At 41.8% G+C, this 14,679-nt stretch overlaps 1 pseudogene; it reads right to left on the reverse strand.

The window, feature by feature from the left end:
- Nucleotides 1-7,670: 7,670 nt before the first annotated feature.
- LOC147454472 (eukaryotic translation initiation factor 3 subunit K pseudogene) lies at nucleotides 7,671-14,288 on the reverse strand (annotated as a pseudogene).
- Between the last annotated feature and the right edge of the window lie 391 nt (nucleotides 14,289-14,679).

The raw sequence follows: 14,679 nt of genomic DNA on the forward strand, positions 1-14,679 counted from the left end.
ATGAATGAGATGACCTCTTTGAGATTCTTGGGTGATGGGAGCTCAATAAGAGCCTTTGCCTTTGAAGGATCCACCTCAATGCCTTTATAGGAAACCTTGTGACCAAGCAAGATCATTTCATCCTCACCTATGTGACACTTGTCGGGGTTGAGTTGACCTCCCATGTCGTAGAGCTTCTTTAAACCTTCTTCTACCCTTAGTAGATGCAATGATTTTGAGCTATAAATGCAAAAATCATCAATAAAAACCCTAATGGACTTTCCAAAGAATGCTTGAAACACCATGTTCATGAAGCGTTGGAAAGTTGCAGGAGCATTTGTCAGTCCAAATGGCATGACTCTAAAAGCATAACAACCCCAAGGAGCGATGAAGTTTGTTTTCAACTGATCTTCTAATGTGATACCTATTTGAGAGTAACCCGAGTAGCCATCACACACAGTGTACTTCTCATGACCAGCTACCTCATTTAGTATCTCATCCTGAAATGGGAGGGGAAAGTGATCTCTTTTTGTTGCCTCATTGAGTGGACGGTAATCCACACACACCCTCCACTTGCCATTTTTCTTAGGAGTGACAACAACGGGAGAGACCCACTCTGAATTCTCCACTGGATAAATGAAACCTGCTGCTAGAAGCTTTCTTATCTCCTTGAGTAAAGCCTGCTCCTTGATGACTTCTAGCCTTCGTAGCTTCTGAGCCTTAGGTGTGGCCTCTGGCTTCAACTCAATTTTGTGTTGAATAGCATCTACTCCACGCACATTGGTGTAGTCTTTAGCGAAAAGCCTTGGAAATTTCCTTAGTACACATTTGAACTCCTCTCTTTCGTCCTTTGTAAGTGTTGTAGACAACATACCTTCTAACATTCCTTCATCTTGGACATTTTGGTTCTCTTGGGAACCTACCTCTTCCAAACCTGGGCAAGTGGTCTCTTGGTTGTTTGGATTAAACCTTACCCCCATGACTTCGATGGAAGACTCCTCTTCAGTAATGCTGCCTCTACTTTCTCCTTCTGAAGTGCTATCGGTCCAGCCTTCCTCCGTCTCACTTTGAGATGATTCTTCATGGAGCTCCTCTTGGCGTTGCTCCTTCACGTCAAAGAAACCTTCTTATGATTGTCATTCCTGCAAATTATCTTTCCACTCTCCCAATCCTGCAAAGCTCGCATTTTCATTAGCCATGGTCTCCCTAGGATAAATGGGTAACCATTTCCTTTGGTAGACATGACATAGAAATCCACTGCCTTCTTAATGCCAAATGCCTCCACAGAGACCTTTTTACAAATGCCTACGCACCTAGCCTTGCTATTGTTTGCCATTTTGACTTTAATTTCAGGTGTCTCATGGATGTGCATGCCTAGTCTTTGCATGAGTCCTTCTGTCATGATGCAAATTTGTGCACCCCCATCCACTAGACCTTTCCTAACCAATCTTCCTTTGATGTAACAATCTATCACATGTGTGATTTCCTCATTCATTTCAACATGTGTAATTTTTACAATAGGAAAACTCTCTTTTATCTTTCTCCTAGTGCTAACTGCCTTCGTTTAATCCCTCCTAACTTGTGGGCATAATGCAAGAAACTGAGGCCATGAGATATCAGGACCCCTACCTCTCATGTCTTCCAATAGGTTGTATGGAGCCATACCATGTCCAAGAGGGAAGTCTTGGAGATTGATACGACGTCGAGTCCTCTTAGCTTCCTTGGTCTCCTTTGCCTTCTTGCCTCGTCCATGGTCACTCTGTGATGTGACACCTTCTTTCTCTTTACCTTTTCCTCAGCCATGCTTAATGCCATTTGCTTCCATGTCAACCTCATTTGAGTTTGTCACCTCTACTACATGCACATTTGGGTCTGGAAAAGGTGGAACTCCTTCCACTCCTTGTGGAGGTGGTCTTGCTCCATTTGGCCTTTGTAGAAGCCGTGGTTGCTGACTAGTTCCTTCTCCTACATTCATCACTGGGTAATTCAAGTTAGGTCTCCCTGGCTCCCCACGGGGCCAAGGACAATTATACATCCCATGTCTAGACTCACCGCAATTCCAACATTGCAAGACTCTCCTAGGTCGTGAATCTCGCTCTTCAGACTTCTTTGCTTGTCCCTTTGGACCTACAGCTTGTGCAAGGTGAATTGACAAGCTACTTAAAGATTCATTTAACTTCTCAATCACTTCCACCGTTACCTCAGGAAGCTCCCTAGATGTTGATGCTTGTGACTTACCTTTGGGTCTAAGACCTTCTATTGGAACCTCCCCCCTTAAGCACTTGAGTTTTCTATATTTCTCTGCAGCCCTAGTTTCAGCTGCTTCAAAGGTAGCAGGGGCACCGGCCTCAACTTTTATCTTAAGGTCAGGAAAGAGTCCGGCTATGAACGTCTCTTTCTTTAAGAACTCTGCACCATCACCAGGGTTAGCAACATTTCTCACCCATACAGCCCAAAGACGTAGAAACTCTTGCTTGTACAAGTAGTAGTCATCTAAGTCTTTTTGCTTATGAGAAACAATGTCTTGCCATAGCTTTTGAGTGTTTTGGGGATCAAAGAAGTATCTCTTGAAATGATTCACAACTTCCGTGTAATTCCCTTTAACTTCCTCAGGCAAAGAGTCAAACCAAGTGCTAGCATCTTTCCTAAGGACCACCTCAAACATCTCTACACATTCTTGATCAGTTAGTATCCTCTTGATATGACAAGACATCTTGAAATTTGCTAAAAATAATTCTACATCCTCTCCAGGCTCTCCAAAGAAAAGAGGATATCCAGACATTTGGCGTTGGGCCTCCATTGAATCGGTTTCAAAGTGACAACACGTTTTTGTTTTTCTTTCTTAAAAAATTTACACAATAATGTTTTCTAAATTGCAATCTATTCTACAACAAAATAAAAATATTCACATCAAATGACCTATGATAATCAATAAGAGGCAGGATGACAGGGTTTGGTGATGCGAGAATTTCTCCTACTCTGTGGGCACCAAACATGAACACCATACGTTGTTGAAAATGGATTTTTCTACTAATTGCAATGTTTATTCTAATGTGTGGAGTGAAATGAAAGAGGAAAACCTCTATTCTTGGGCCATTATCCATTGTCTATGCATGACCTTATGCTTAAAACAAAACAAAAATATAGACGTCCAAACTAAGGTCGTACCTAATGAGAGGCAAAATAAAAGGATTTACTTATGCGTTTATCTCTGCCAACCTAAGAGGACCTAAAATTCTAAGAATTACACATTGAAATTGCAACTTAGTACTAACAATTATGTGTACCTTTTGCCTTGCAATGGGAATGAAGGGATCATACAAATTCTCGTGATTCATGCAAGCTACTTGATTATGCTAAAGGTTGAGCCTACACAAAACATACACAAGCCGTCCTCCGTGGGGGCACCAATTTGAGGCGGTCCGGGACGGGCAACAAGAAGAGCGGCCTCTAAACACCCTTCGAGGCTCCCGTGCTGCTCAATTGGGGCTGGGCAAGCACAATCAAAGACAACAACAACCCACATCCAGAAACCAAACAAGAAAAGGGGCACCACCTAGTTGTAGATGCGAACTAGGACGCACGTGATATCTCCTTGTACTCAAACGCACAAAGAGAGGGGAATGCAAGATAGCCACACACACCAAACACAAACATTCACCACGCCAGAGAGAGGTAAAGAGCACAAATCAACTTGAGCAACTCAGTCTTAGCCTTAAAGACTAGATGCACACAAACCTTGATGAGAAATAGGGAGACAACACAAAACTTGACCTTGTTGCCAATACACACATTGTCTTAGGGTCACGGGAGCCCTCTCACCGAGCACCCTCTTACAATTTACCTTTTAGGCAAACAATTCAACAAGCCCTCAAACCACCAAGCATGAAATGGCACAACAAACTTCAAGGACAATATACCTTCAACCACCTGATGAGCCAACTTATCAAGTCAATTTGGAGAGAAGAGTCGTAGTTGCAGCATACAATTGCACCCAAAACTATAAATCTTATTTATGCACAAGAGTAGGCTACAAGTGTGGTGAAGAGTATGGCATACACTCCACTCCTCTAGATGGCATAACTAACTTCAAGCTTCTCCATGCACCTAGGTGTAATGATGGAATAGAGCACTCACGATGCACACACTATACACAACTAGGCTTGAAGAGTGGTGTGTTATGTGTTGAGAATGGTGTGGTGTAGTGTGATCATGTGTTGATTTACAAGGGAGAGAAGGGCTCTATTTATAGGTTTTAGAAGCCCCGATTAGGATTAGGCATAATCAAGTTTATTTGAAGGAATAAAAGATTATGCATTTTTTATTTTTATTTTTTTAATGAGGGTGGGTCTCTCTTGTCCTTTGAGTCACATGGATGTGGGCTCAAGGGAAGAGAATTATTGAGAATGATAGGAGAGAGGATTGAGTGAATAATTTGGGAGTGCCTACTCTAGTAAAGGGTGCATTTTACAATAAGGTTAGTGGTTAGTAGTTAGTAATTATCACTAAAAAATATTTACAAAATCATTCACCAAATGGTGAGATATATGATGAGAAAAGTTAGAGAAGGGATGAGCTTGTAAAGAGAGGTTGAAGCTTTGGAGAAGTTGACATTCACCTCTTTACAGCATCGGAAGAAGAAGCAGTCAGCATGGCGAAGCAGCGCGTGTCGATGAAGCTATGTTTTTTCAAACCTTGGAAAATTCATGATAAAAGCCTTCATTTGCAGAGGTTATCTTTGGATTTTTTCTGATTTTTTGAAGTTCTTTACAAAGTTGAAGAGAGTATGGTAATATGGACATATATGTAGAGAGAAAGGGGGACACATAGGGTGTAGAAATGGAGGATGAAGGCTATGGAGGTGTGAGAGATGTGGCAATGGTGAAGAGGGTGAATTAGGACATGGGAGTTGCAGGTTTGGGAGTGGGAAGGAGAGAGAGGAGTGTGTGTGAAAGAGGAAAATGATAAAGTGGAAGAGGGAGTGTGGCTGCATAGCATAGGCAAACTGGGGTCCACCAATAAAATCATAGCTCACAGCTCGTAGCTCAAAAAAATATGAAAAAAATTGAGGTGAAAGTTCATTTCACGAGCTACAACTTTTGTTTATATCACTTTTTCAAATTCGGGGAGCATGTGATCTTTAAAAATTCAGCAAAACCGACTGTTTTTTTCCACTGCACAAGATCCTTGTGAGGTCCTTCTTTGGATGATTCTTTTGAATACCTCCAAGAGTGAGCTCCCCATGGTGCATGCATGCATTCCACATACCCTTGACTTTATTTGGTAGGTTTATAATTGAAGATATTATTGAGATTATGATATAAGTGAATAATACAACTAAGAAAATCAAATATTGAGGGGTCTAAAAAATATGTACATGTCAAATATAAATAATATAGGTGGAACAAATATAAAGGGTTCAAAATAAATCTCTCTCATTATAAGTCTACCATAAAAAGATGAATATTTTTGGTGTTCTAATTTATGAGAGTAAAAGAGAATAGATGTAGGAAGGAAAAATTACAATAGTGAAAAAATATACACATAAATAAAACTAGTTTTTTTGGATTTTTGTTGGGATGGAGTTACACCAAAAATAAGACAAGCTTGCATGAAATTATTTTTATATGGAATAAAGAGTATGCAAAATGGTAAGAAAAAATATGGTAATGGTGAGTCAATGTACATAGCATAAATAACACACCATAGGTAGAAATATTTAAATAAATACCAAAATAATTATGAAAAATCCTTTTATTTATGCACTATATACAATGAAATATTTACACACAAATGGGCCATAATATACTTACATTTTATATATATTTTGTATTTTTTTGGCTCAACTAGCCCAGTGACTAGCTAATTAAGGGTTTTTAAGAAGATATGGGAAAAGTCCCCTAACTCACACACACCTATATACAGTGAAATGGTAGAGATAGCCACAGTGTTTGGATGATTTTGGTAGGGTGGGTTAACTCACTATGGCAATTATGGAAAGCCGAAAAACGGCTATCAGCGGCTGGCCAAAATCATCGTAAACTCCTTACTTCCATTCTCTCTATCATTGTCTAGCTACATATCCTCCTTTTACTCCTGCTGGAGCTATTTCTCTATGAAAATCACATTGGACCAGGGGTCCAAGTTGTCAGAATTCCTAACGCATTATGCACTATATTGATTTACATCCACCATGGAAGAAATCATCACATAATCCTTTGCACATGGACAATATCATAGTCGGTCTCGGTGAGAAGAGGAAGAACCTCATGATGAGCACACCAATGGGCCACGTGTAGGAGTCGGCTGTATTTCAACATGGAGGGATGCCCCCACGGGAAAATGGGGTACGCCTATTCTCTCTGGCGCAAAATAAAAGGGATTCATGGAGAAGGTGAAGCATGGCATGTTGCAGGCCCATTTTCAACTGTAGCTCCAGGTAAGCCAACATGGCTATGTCCAGCAAGTGACCAAGTCAATTAATGGCCCTTAGCAAGATCCCATCATTGACACCGGCCAATCAAGGCGCAGACAGCAAGGTGATGCCCAAATTGAAGGTAGAAAAGATATCTTGAAGAAGCTGAAGCCGACCACCTAGGGGTTGAGAGTCTTAGTCCTAATTATTAATCACATGCACGCCCAATATTGACGGCCTCATGAGCACAGTTTGCATTTCCAAATGGCAACAACATCAACACGGGTAAGAAAACGCTGGAAGATTCTAAAGGGTCGTGTGATGGAGGTCGTCAACTTTTACATGCTAGAATGTATTGGGTTGCCAATACCATCTCCATGGGCTCTTTGATAACGGTAGCCCTCCATGTTCTATAGGTCTCTCTCTCTCTCTCTCTCTCTCTCTATCTCTCTCTCTCTCCAAAAAACATGCAGATAAACTAGTACACCTTAACAAAAATGATGATTCATCACAAAAGACCCTTACTCGCATGCATTGAGGCACATCATTGCGATGAAAAAGCGGAAGGTTCAGGAGGTGGGGCCAAAGGGAGGGTAGTACTTGAATGAAAATCATAGGGAGGTAGCACAACAGGCAGAAAATGGAGTATCACCAACATTGACATCATGATTACCAACAAGCATGAAGAATCGGGAACATGCTGGACCAAGCAAGGTAGGGGAGGGAGAGCAGGCGTTCCTGAGAGTCAAGAGTCCTTAGTTGTTGGTGGGGGTTGGCCGAGGGAAGTGATGGAGACTAGCTTAGATCTCTCTCTCTCTCTCTCTCTCTCTCTCTCTCTCTCTCTCTCTCTCTCTCTCTCTCTCTCTCTCTCTCTCTCTCTCTCTCTCTCTCTATTTTTGATGGTCCAAAAAGAATGTATATAAGTTAAGGTATCTAAATGTTTCTCAAATGTATGAAAATATGTGCCATACTGTCTAAAACCTTCCCTTGCACTTAGACATGGCATTGCAAAACCAAAATAGTTCACACACTCATACCCCTAAATCCTCATAAACCTTGCCACATTACTTAAGAGATCTTACAAATCCAAAACATAACCGTTTCAACTTTTTTAACCAAATACCTTCAATTGTTTTGAAATGAGGCTGGAAACATTTGAGCAGGGAAATATAATTAGGAGCACAATGCAACCCAATGACAAGAATAGCATTTCTCCAAGTGATGCTTCTAGCAGAAACCACAGTGTAGCGTTTCTTTTGAGCTCTTCAAAAATGTCTCAAGCTAGGATGGGAAAGATCTTGGATACATGTTCTAATGGAATGTTGTCCACAATGCTCTTCTTCAACTCTAGATAGTTATGCTCATTGGGAGCGAGGACAACAAGTTTTCCTCCACCACAGACCTTTTCTACAGACCAACCATTACTAGCAATTTGATCCTCCAAAAACTTGTCTAGCAATAAACCTCCCTGTTTATGGCCTCAACAAGAACAGGTCGTGGTTATCTGGTTATAAGACCTAGACAACTGAGACCTAGGATCCTCCTCCCTACCGCCCCTATATCAATGTCAGGACAAGGGTCCTACGGGGCAAGGCCCAACCTAGGGGGTCAGGGACCTAGGCCAAGGGCCTGGACTAGACCAGTGCGGACTGGGGATCCGCTTAGGGCAAGAGCTAGGAGCTAGGCCTATATAAGGGGTGGTAGGGAGGAGGATCCTATGTTCAGTTACCCTAGGTCTTATATAAGGAGGGTTAACCTCCCCTCCTTATTCGCTGCAAGAAGCCTTGCACACACGGGTCTTCCTTGCCCGCCTTCCTAAGAGAAAAATCTTGATTTTCAACATTGTTGTCCTTGTGCAACCACTTGGTTCGAAATAGTAACTCCATTTAAAACTCACTTGAGTACTATAAAGGAGTAACCACAACTAAGAGTTGTCCAAAGGAATAACTAGTTTTCAGGTCTTCTGAAGGTACTGGAATAATGCAAGGAAACCTTGGCGTAACTTTCCATGCAGTTGTGAGCCAGATTTCCTACTCGCGTGAGTATCTTGAAAAGTTCATAGATAGGGAGTGTCCTCTTGTTAGAATTCTGAATAGTTTGGAACACAAAGAACTACATGTTCATCCCTCATGAAGGTTACTCAACATACTTTGTCAGCACACCTGGTAAGTCCTTGACGTATGAAACTATTGAAATAATCTCCAACCCCACCACAACAGGTGTTCAAAGTTGAAAACCGTACTTAAGCAAATTCTAGAATAGGGAGAAAATCATCTATTCAGAAATGTGTTGTGCTAACGTATGCTCTTAGCATATCCTTTAGCAAAAGAAATATTTGTAAGCTTCCCATCCAACATGAGATGAATAGCAGCAGTAAGAGTGAGGTGTTGTTCCCCAACCACTTTACAGACAGTCGTCCATGACTATCGATAAACTAGGACTCAATCATTGAGTATCCAGCCATATATTTTATATGGAGTGAAAACAACCAACTAGGTTGAAAGCGGGTGGACTGGAGGAAGCTCCTAGAGTTTAGACCATCCAACCAATAGACACCCATCCTAAGCCAGTTCCTTGTATGGTAGGGTGTAAACTCATAATAAATCTGCAGGAGAGGTTGCACATGCAGTGCAAAAAGGTGCAGAGGGAATAAAAGTCCATGAATTGGCATGCTGCTCCAAATAAATAAGTGTTAAACACTAGGTCTCATAACACCTAGTGTGCATGCATTCAACACAAATTTATCCAAACCGCAATTCCATGACGAGACTTTCCCCGGTACGTATGTGAAAGCCTTTCAACAAGAGCTAGACCATGACAAAATGTGAAAGATCAGTCACACCTAGGTACCAACCATGATACATTCTCACTAACTTAGCATACTTGGCTATATGTAGAAATGACTCTCCGTTAAGGTGGTTTCACAGCACGTCATCGCAACAAATCTGTACTGAGGACCCGACAAGTTCTGGCCACTGAAATTGTTCCTGATATGGTGTGCTACAAATGGTCTAATAAACGGATGCAACCAGCACGTAGGGACTTTGTTGAGACACATAATTAAGAATTAGGCTCCAGTTTTAGTCCAAGAGACTCATATTCACCACATGTGGAATATGTCTCAAATAAGGATGGAAAAAAAAGTGACATCCATCAAGTACAAGATGTACTTGTGTGTGGAGGAACTGCAAAACACTCCACGACAAGAGTGAGAGGGACCCTCATTATCTTTCTCCACACTGGCTAAACCAAACTTCTTTAGTTTTTAGACCATGTTGTATCCCATGTGACATGTGCCAAATTGAACCCTACAAGTAGGTTCGTAACAGCATAAGACAGAAAGATAGAGGGACACTTGGCCCAAAAAATTCTTTGTGCCGACATACCCTTGGCATGGCTCTGTAACATTCAAGTGTACTTAGATGTCTTGAGAAACCAAGCAAAGCATACTAAACATGGAATAACACCAAGTCAATAGATGCATACCTGGAGATTTGAACGTAATGTACACTTGTATTCAAATGGAGAGACGCACTTCCCCTACCTTGAAAAAACAAAAATCATTGCTCTGGGAACCCTGGGTGTTGCCTTTGCAATCCAAGCACTTGGATTAGAATCTACATTAGGAAAATTTTGAACTCATTTTTGGGCCTTTTAAGAGTGCCACATCATCAAAGTTGTACAAAAGAAAGCAACCCGTTAGACCCCTCTAAATATTGCTTAGAACCCCATGATATGACCTATCATTGGAAAGTTCTTGAAAAATGGATTCTAAAAAGCCAAGGTCCGAAAAGTTTCGATTACTTCTATGAAAGTTATGCCATTTTTTTTTCAATCAGCCAGGTTTTGTTATCGTTACGGTAATCTAAAATCACCTTTTTCTAGATCTACATGATGGCAATGTCCGATACATGCATGCTATATATCAATAGATAGCATTAGAAGAGTAGATTCTAAATATCCAGCCTCCGACAAGTTTTGATCTTATTTGGAAAAAATTTACTGATCCCCACTTTTTGAAAGCTATGCCACATCAACAATTCTTACAAGGCCCATTTTTTAGTCCAAGAAACTGCTCAACTAGCAGATAACGGTAACCAACATAGTTAATCGTGTCTAGAATGATTGGAAGCAACTTGAAAAGTGTGTCCGTCTACTACCGCGTTTGGTAGATTGCGGAATTATTTCCTTGAAAGTATAAATGGGAGAGATCAACTGTGATCCTCAATGCAGATCAAAATGTGATCCTTAATGGCTATGGGGTGATTTAGTAAGCACCCGCTGGGTCATACCCCAAAATTGTGATGCCATAGACACTCGTAGTGCTATAGAGCAAGAAATCGTCCAAAATGATGAGACTCTTGCTCGTCAATTAACATCAAGATGTTCGATGTGTATCCACTGGCTAAATATGTTTGATCCTAAGAGCAATAACCCAAGGAATGGCAGTAGTTGGATATCACCCAAGATCTGCCAATGGCTCTTAGCCAGCCTGTGTGTGGCTCCTAGCTCTTACGATAGTTAGTGTTCAATCGATAAACCGATGAAAACTAATGTGAATGGCATCTTGGTCCATTTCTAGCTTAGAGTTAGAGCACCTTGGCTCATGCTGACTTCCAAACAAAACATGTATGAAAAGCTTCTTAGGAAGTTTTCATTATTCTTGAGAGAAATAAGAAAAAGAGAGAGAAGAATAGCATGCTGGGCTAAGGAAATTCCCTTCAATCTCTAGAGCGTGTGCCCAAAATGTGTGCTCTTAAGCATCTTATGCCTGATTTGCACCTTATCCTATGAACATGCAACCATTTTCCTGTACAATGCTCTCATTGACAGAGGGGACAGAAGACACAAGCCATAGCTTGACCCTCTTACCATGTATGCGGTCGTGAATTTAGAAAAATGACTTAAAATGGAACTTTGCCTGTGAAATATGTCGTAGATCTAGGTTCAATTTAGTGGTAGTGTGCGTTGACAGCAACCATAAATTTAAACTATCAAGAACTTAGTATGTCCGTGACACAATGCCTGTTGTGATAGCGGAAGCGTAATCTTTGAAGCGGTGGAATTCATGTCACCTAGTTAGCATGCCGTGCATACAAACTGTGAAGCCCTTGGCGAGAGTGATGGCCTCAAACGTGAGAGCCAAGACCATTAGTGCCTTGCACAGTTGAAACTGGTTGGGATTTTGTGAGGTGGTATTCCCTATTTTGCCAGTTTGTCAACGTGATTTCAAGTCATTGGGCAGTACTTGGCACAAGGGAGAAGCCTTGCTTCATGAAAAAATGTCAAAAAACTTTGCTTTGTGCAATGCATTAGTTTCCAATGTAAATGTATAAACATGGAAAAAATAAACAATACTGAACATAGTCTAACCTGGTCATCCTGTTGTAACCAGTTGTCTTGAGATGTGGGACGAAAAACTCGCTCAAATGTAGATCTTCATTTCTGTTGCGCGAGAGAAAGTTGGCCTTAAATATCCCCAAAAGCATGTGCTCATAGCATACCCCAAACGGGAAAATTCTCAATTTAAGAGTCGGAGATTGAAGCCTTGCTTCACATAAATATCTTTGTGCTGAAATCAGTGTTGTATAAGCATCCTCCATCAACGTATAAAAATTGTGACAAAGAGTCATCCATGCCGAGCAACGCTTCCTTCAATAGGTGCAGTAAAAGGTGATGCATGTCTCCTTGAGATAATCTTTAAACCAATCAAATTTGTGGTTCTTACAGTAATTTTCACAAGCCATGCTTGTGATGTGCAGGCCTAAAGTGTCTGCCTGTCTATCGCATATTGTATCTATCAAGCAGACGCTTCATAATCAAAAATCAACTGCGTACCTTATTAAGTATACTTACCGACGAAGCTTGCTGCCGCCAAAAGAATTTAATGAGTCACCTGTCGGAAGAAAATCAAGAAGTGATTTTCTGGATACTAATGGTTGGTTCAATAGACATGGTCAATAGTGGATTCGACTTCACCATTTCAAGTTACCTGATTGTTTGCTGCTTAGAATTGAAAGAATGATCGGCCTTGCCAATCACTGATGCCTTATAAGGCACAAGCCATGCCTGATGTGGGTGTATTACTAGACAATCGTTCCTCGTAAAAACCTGTGTATAGGTTAGCTCTATCGGAGCGATGCTGCTTAGTCCAAATCATAGTAATGACTACCAATATTGGACGTAATATGTTGACCCTGGTCCTACTAGACCCGTAGTAGATAATTTCTTCGGACACCATGGCCGATATCAACATAGAAACATATCTTGCAATACAATTAGATACATAAAATGATGAAAATTGCAAGAAGTCGAAATTGTGAACCTGACAATCCGTTTGTCTCTCTCCGAGGTGAAGCACTTTGTTCACTATCGATGCCTTATGTGATGTCGGATGGTCTGCTGCATATGTCCTTGTGAAAAACTTGCCTCAACATACCTGATCGTGTTTAGATGCCTTACTTCCTGTTGCAAAGGGCCTTGCCCGAGTTGCACCAATAGGTTTCATGCTTACCTACATGCTCTTGCATGGCACAACTATGTCTTATACTTTCTACTTCATCTGTGAATTCTATCATCGGAGTTTTTGTTTGTACTCGTTGCCATGAACGGCCACCGTCGCATGCAGGTTATGCTGCTGGGACGTAGTCATGAAACTCGGGAGGTCATCAGCCTCGGTTCTCCGAGGTTGGCATAACCAAGGGGCCGAAATACGAAGGGATGTGTGCCCGGGGTGGGCATGCACCCTTGCTTAGGGTTAATGCTAAAAAACTTATATATTAAAAAAAAAACTTACACAGCGATGGTGGGCTGCAGCGCAGGGAAGCAAGACTTGGTCCATGGCAGGTCTGCAAACCGCGAGGCCATAAAGCCCTGTGTCGAAAAACCTTCCCCATCACAGCGCGAACCCATTGAGCCTAACTGCAAGGGATTCTGTGCAGTTTGACCGCGAGCCTCTGTTCCTTGCAATCGGGCATTCCCGCAGCCATGTTCGAAAAGGGAAGTTGCCCATGGTCATGGCTCGCCCTTGCTCTCGAGCATACAATGACATGCAAGCATGTCTATCGAGAGATAAGAATCCCCCTTCTTGACAGCGCCATAGCCTTCTTGGGCATGAGAAAAAGAAGAGAGAGAGAGAGAGAGAGAGAGAGAGAGAGAGAGAGAGAGAGAGAGAGAGAACATGCAACCAAGCGTGCAAGGCTTCCTCCTCCTCCATGGCTCCTCTCTCCCCCTAAGCTCTGATACCAATATAAGACCTAGAGAACTGAGACCTGGGATCCTCCTCCCTACCGTCCTTTATATAGGCCTAGGTCCTAGCTCTTTCCCTATGTGGATCCCAAGTCTACACTGGTCCAGTCCAGGCCCTTGGCCTAGGTCCCTGACCCCCTAGGTTGGGCCTTGCCTCATAGGACCCTTGTCCTGACACTGGTAAGAAAGAGAGAGTACATGCAAAGAAAATCCTTGTATTTCTTGCTCGAACCTTGGAACACGCTCCAAGATATGGCGATTCTAGAAGCTAACTCCCTGAATCTGGCTGCCTCCAGAAAATGAGCAAGGTTCATTATTGTTAGGAAGGGATCCTCCATTTGAAGCTTTTTAGGTATCAAAAACATGCAAAGATTGAAGTCTGGTGTAGGAAGTACCATCAATGCCTTCACAAGGATTCTTGCCACAATTTGGATATTCATTCGAGATGGTTCAAACTCATAAAGCTGCAGTAGGCACAAGTTTGCATCCAAAGTGTAAGTCTGCGTGTTAACCTGCTCCTGCACATACGCCTCAATGTCTAGAAGATGTTTGGATTGTAGGGATTGACTGCCACAATTTTTTCCATAGTGTACTGAGGAGTAACCTCCCTCTTCTTAGGTAGCACCGCTACCCGATCCCGCTGCATTGTCAAGAAAGTGACTCAGATACGCTCGACTAGATGAGGCTCGCCATCTCCTTCAAGCCAAAACTCTCTCTCTGAGAGAGAGAGAGAGAGAGAGAGAGAGAGAGAGAGAGAGAGAGAGAGAGAGAGAGCATACTGTTTTGTCTTTCTCTCTCTCTCTCTCTCTCGCATACTGTTTTGTCTTTCTCTCTCTCTCTCTCTCTCTCTCTCTCTCTCTCTCTCTCTTTCAGAGAGTTTTTTTTAAAAGAGAGAGAGAGAGAGATCATACTATTTATTTTGTTGCACATTAGCATCATGTGAGGGACTGTGTGCGTGTTAATTAACTTAATCGTGGTGGTGTGACATAGAGTCCAACACTCGACACACATTGCATAATAAGATGAGAGCACATATC

The sequence above is a fragment of the Adiantum capillus-veneris genome, chromosome 7 (genome assembly GCF_014529385.1).
Source record: "Adiantum capillus-veneris isolate H3 chromosome 7, ASM1452938v2, whole genome shotgun sequence".
NCBI classification, from domain to species: Eukaryota; Viridiplantae; Streptophyta; class Polypodiopsida; order Polypodiales; family Pteridaceae; genus Adiantum; species Adiantum capillus-veneris.